The sequence below is a fragment of the Miniopterus natalensis genome, chromosome 1, assembly GCF_054644295.1.
Source record: "Miniopterus natalensis isolate mMinNat1 chromosome 1, mMinNat1.hap1, whole genome shotgun sequence".
NCBI classification, from domain to species: domain Eukaryota; kingdom Metazoa; phylum Chordata; class Mammalia; order Chiroptera; family Miniopteridae; genus Miniopterus; species Miniopterus natalensis.
This window is the reverse complement of record NC_142081.1, coordinates 101,455,964-101,461,963: the sequence shown is the minus strand read 5'-3', so window position 1 is coordinate 101,461,963 and position 6,000 is coordinate 101,455,964.

Below are 6,000 nucleotides of genomic sequence, written 5' to 3'. Positions count from 1 at the left end.
ATAATCTTATTAACTAATGTCACCCCAATAAATATAATAAAACAATAAAAAATAATGTATCCAGTTTTTAAAAATTATTTTCTTCTAGAACCTAATTCAGGGTGTCCAGTCCATCAAACTCCCTGAAACAAAGTCTGGAAAACATTGTTGGACTGGCAGTTATCCCTAAATGGATCTCTAATTCATATTGTCTACTCACCTGAGTTCCACAGATACTCCAGTGACTTCACTGTCTTGCGTTCACGCCCCCTTCACCTTTAGCAACAACAGAGCCTATGGATAAGTGACTTTTATTTTGCCTATGTGGAGCCCAGAACAGTACTGAAATGATAGAAATAATAGATGTTCTTCAGATGTTCTGACAGTGATAATAATGACAGTTTACTTTAGTGGGCACTTATCTACAAGCCAGCCATTATGCTAAGTGCTTTGTGTCATGCATAATCCCACTTAATCTCCACAACGGCCTGATGAAGTAACACAGTTGGTATCATATTCACTTAAATATGAAGAAACTGAAGTCTAAGTGATTAAGTAAATCACCCAAGGCCACCAGCCAGGCAGGATTGAAGTTTGAACCCCAGGTTCTGCTGACTCAGAACCAGAGCTATCGACCACTGAGTTATACTGAGTAATGGCTCCTTGGCCATGATGACCAGCAGCCACAGAGTGCCTAGAACGGTACAGGCAGGGATGCGTGGCTGAAGGGGCCCAAAAGCTTATCCATCCCAGAGCACTTTTAGCCTTCACAAGTCCTTAAAGCCAGAGATTCATCCTTTTAAATGAAGGCATTGTGTCTTTAACCCTTTACTTCTGGGAATGGCAGCGCAGAACTGCTGGTAATGCAAGAAGGAAAGAAAACTATTATGTATGTTGCACCTATTATGGTCCAAACTCTGAGCTGAGTGCTTCCACATCAACCCTGTAAAATGTATATTCTCGCCACATTTTGCTGATGGAGCAACCAAAGCTCTGAAAAGTTAAATGACTTACCCTGCCTGATCATGGGGTTCAGACCCAGAGCTGTCTGATTTCAAGTCCATCTGCCTTCTGCATAATACTGAAGATGATGGAACAATGAAGTGAGACACTAGCCTTAAAGTTGTGTGGGAGAAGAAAAAAATCAGAGACCAGCCAACCTAGTCAGAGAAAATTAGCGAATGCCCCCAAAGCACATATTGAAAGGGGAAAAAAAGATACTTTTGCTGAGGAATGGGCTTATCTAGAGGAACTGTGTGACTGGAGCCTGCTCACCCTGCCATTCTTGGCAATAAGAAAATTGGCACTCAGAACCCCTGAGTGGGATTTTGGAGCTTGATCTCTTCCAAGTCCTACAGCAATAAGGACCTGGTGTTGGTGGTGAATGAGGTGTTGATAACCCCTAGAAATCAATATATAACAGTTTCTAAGACTCTCACCTATAGTGGACAGTAAAGTGCTGGGTTATGGAGTAGCTCTAACACTTGAACAGTATGGGGACAATGGTAATTATAAAGATTGTGTTAGTTATATGGCTTTTGCTATCTGCTTTGGAAGCTTTAAAAAGACAAAGATCTACAAAACTCTAATGAAAGAAATCAAAGAAAAACTAAATGGAGCAATATTCATGTTAATGGATAAGAAAACTCAATATTTTCTTTCTATTTTTAATTGTTGACAGTATTGCAGATGCCCCCCCACCACCACCCTTTGCCCATCTTCACCCAGCCTCCCCTTCCCTCTGGCCATCACCACACTGTTGTCTTTGTCTATGGGTTATGCATATATGTTCTTTGGCTAATCCCTTTACCTTGTTTCAAATTCAATATTTTTAAAATGTCAGTTCTTCCCAATTTGGCCTGTTTAACACAATTCCAATCAAAATCCCAGCAAGTTATGTCATGGATAACAACAAACTGATTCTTGAGTTTACATGGAGAGGCAAAAGACCCAGAATAGTCAACGCAATATTGAAGGAGAACGAAGTCGAAGGGTTGACACTACTCAACTTCAAGATTCACTGTGAAGCTACAGTAATCAATACAGTGTGGTACTGGCAAAAGAATAGACAAATATATCAGTGGAACAGAAAAGAGAGCCCCAAAATAGACCCATAAAAAGATAGTCAACTTATCTTTGACAAAAGAGCAGTACAGTGAAGAAAATATAGTTTTTTTAACAAATTGTGCTGGAAAACTGGACATCTACATACAACATAAGAAACAAAAAATGAAAAATGGTATCCAGACACAGACCTTCCATCTTTCACAAAAATTAACTCAAAATGGATTATAAACCTAAATATAAAGCACAAAACTATAAAATTCTGAAAAGATAACATAGGAAAAATTTGGTGACCTTGGGTTTGGTAATGAATTTTTAGTTGCAACACCAAAGGTACAATCCATGAAAGAAATAATTTATAAGCTGGACTACATTAAACTAAAAACTTCTATTCTGTGAAAGATATTGTCAAGAGAATGAGAAGACAAGCCACAGGCTGGGAGAAAATATTTACAAAAGACATACCTGATAAAGAACTGTTATCCAAAATGTACAAAGGACTCTTAAAACTCATCAATAAGAAAAATGAACAACCTGTTTTAAAAATGGGCCAAAGAACAAACATCTCATTAGGGAAGATATACAGATGGCAGATAAACATATGAAAAGATGCTCCACATCATATGTCATCAGGAAATGCAAATTAAAACATTGAGTATCTGGGAACTCTCTGTAGTTACAGGTCAGTTTTGCTGTGACTCAGACTGCTCTAAAATTGGTCTATTTAAAAAAGAAAAGGAAATAAAACGTCAGGCCCAGATTAGGTAGTGATCAACTCTAGGTTCGCTGTGAAAGCCAGAGGGCCTTTATGGAGACTCTCATCTCTTATACACACAGGGCTCCTGACCTAAAACTTAGGCCCCACATAAAGGTGGCAATGCTACCAAGATGAAAAGTCTCCCATATCAAAGTCAAAGTCTTCATAGAAGAAGTGAGACCCTGAGATATAGAACAGGAACACTGGATGAACAAACCTGAGAATCTTGACCCCTCAGATGCCCTGAGTCCTCAGACGTAAAAGAAGCTTCCTCCTCTTTGCTTGAGAAGAGTGGCCTCCCCAGGCTTAGAGATTATGCACAAAGCTCACCTGAGACAGGTAGCTTCCGGAGTCATTTTGACCTTCTCAAGATCTTTCCCCACTGTCACATGTTGCCTTAGGCCAATAACTAGGGTCAGGATTCAGCACAGCCCAAGCAGAGAAACACAGTCCCTTCTCTGGGAGGAGAGAGCTTAGACATCAGAGGAATGGTAGTAACTGGCTGGTGAATACCTGCAAGAACCATGGGAACACGTGTGGGAGTGGATCTTGAGTTTGGAGTCACTACAGTTGGCTAAAGATAACATTGAATATATTTTATATTTATTGACATGGGAGCAGGTCATAACTCAGGGTCCAATGTCTTGGCAAGGACCTTTGGAGCCAGCCCTAAGAGGCTGTTTATGCCTTCTTCAAGGCTGGACTCAAGGAAGGCCTGTGGTCAGGAGGTGGAGAGGCTGGGATGTTTGTCATGATATGAGGAAGGGGTAGAATTCTCAGAAAGGTGAGAATGTTAGAATGAATGTACTATGTAAAAGTACAGACCTCACTTGGTTTCCTCAAAGCAACCACAGCCCACTCCCATGATAAGGTGTAAAGATGGCACAGGAAAGGGAACAACCAGCATCTTTTAGCTCGGTGGTGGCTGTTCTCTGCAGGACAGGGTTGAAAGTAGGAGATGCTGCCATGGAATGGGGATCCTCAGAATCCCTCATTCGGATGACGGGATTCCAGAAAGGCTGATGCTAAGGAGAGCATTTAATCATCAGCAGTAAGGTAGGCAATTACTGTAACAGGCAGCAAGGCTGAGTGGCAATCAGGCTGCCCTGACCTGCAGGGATCTTCATGATTGCTAATGACCATGCTATTTTGGCTCATAGATAGCCAAATAAATAAATAATTAACACTAAAAGCTAAGAAGCAGAGGCTGCTGTCAGCTGCCACATGAGAATGCAATGTTTCTGTGTACAGTTTCTAGATCTAAGTTGGCTCACAGACTGGGGGCCCATCAGTTGAAGAGGCCAGATCTCCTCAAGAAAGGACCCTATAATGCCATCACAAGTATGCATAATAAACCATTTCCTGATGCCCTCCCCAAGAGTCCTGCATCCAGTTACTATGGTAACTGTGCACGAAAGGAGAACACCCAACCAGACTTCAAGAAATTCTGGACATGGGGTTGGAGTTGGCACTGATACGAGGGGAGCTGAAATGCCATTGTGGTTGTCCAGGTAGTGTGGGGACTTATGGAGAGGAGGAACCACGGGACGGAAGTAGGAGTGGACCCTTGCAACTGTGCCCTTGGCCTCCTCTGTAAGGGCGATCATGATGGCATGGGCTTCAGGACTGTGCGAACTAAATGAGGCACTCATGGGAAAAGACCACATAATCATCTTGGCCAGGGATAAATGTTCATTTATTTTATAAGTTAGTAATAAGAAAGCTGGTCTCTATACCAATAATTGAAAAACCTGAAAAACAAGAAATACTGAGGAAACAGTCATCTCATCTGACCAGACCTGTGCACCACCCCAGCACCCCAAGTTTCCCCTTCTCCTCAGCCTTTCCTGGGATCTTCCAGCTCTATGCAGGCACCATACTCTGCTCTCCAGTCTAAGGGGTGGTTTCCCCATAGCCTCGGTGTGGAACAGAGCACACTTGACTAGGAATTAGGTGCTTGGTTCCTAATCTGGTTCTTCCCTGCCAGCTATTTGACCTTGGGAAAGTCCATCACACCCCATCCAGGTTCCCAGTATAAAATTTGTGGGTGGACTGGACCTCTGTCCCCCAGGGCCTTTTTCATCTCCAGGAGCCATAGACTTATCCAGACCAAATCCTAGTGAATGTGTCTTTGGGGTCTCAGCAGTTCAAAGAAACTCAAGCTAATTATAGCTGTGATCTCACAAAGACCCTATTTATCTAACACAGATGCCCAACTTGTTTCTGCTGGTAGATACCTTCCTAGTTCCCAGGTACACACAACCCAGAACTAAGGGGCCCTACGTGACTCTTGCTTTGGGACAATCCATGGGCCATACATTTCCCCCCAAACACACCGCTCTTCTCCCACACAGTCTCTGCCTTCACTGGTCCCTAAACATGCCATTTGTGTCCTCCTTGTGATTGATGGGTTTTGCAGGCCAGGCAGGAGGAGAGAAGGAGGCCCCAGTGGTCAAGCTCTCAACCCAGGCCATGGGCTCATTTATTCAGAGAAGGGCCAGAGCCTGGTGAGCCGAGAACGCGCACCGTAGGCAGATGTCTGCTCCCTCAAGGAAAATTTTACAGCAGCCACTTTCTCCGCTCAGACTTTTGGCAGAAGCAGCACCATTTCTTCATACTAATAATGAAAAAAGAAAAACCCTCAATGAATGTGCTGTGAAATGAATCCGCAATTAATTTTAAATAAGCTTAAAATCCCATCAAAATGCCCTCCCTTGGTATTTTTATGGGAAAGGGTTTTCACTAGATACGCGCACCATAAAGATCCTGAAACACATGACAGACAAAATCCTCTTAGGCATACTAAAGGGTAATTTGGGTTTTCTCAAAGTTACATTAAAAAATAATAATAATAAGGGATAGAAATAAGCCAGCTTTTAAGGAAATATTAACCGCTGACCTATAAACTACCCCCAAAAGCAATCTCCCTACTCAGGAATTTAGCATATGATTCTGGAGCTTACCCCTTTAGCTTTTTTGCATATTTATGCATCTCTCACTTATGCCAAATCACTTTAAATCCCTCATCACAAGGGGCCTCAAAAGGCCTTTTATCTTGGATCTAAAACCAGCAAAATCCAAAAGGATAGAAGCTCCATCGTTCACCTGGTTGGTCTGGCTGCAGGTCGCCCTCACCGGCCGGCAGGGGCGGCCATTCCAAGGCTCCCCAACCCCCTCCACCTCACCCCACCCCTACCTCC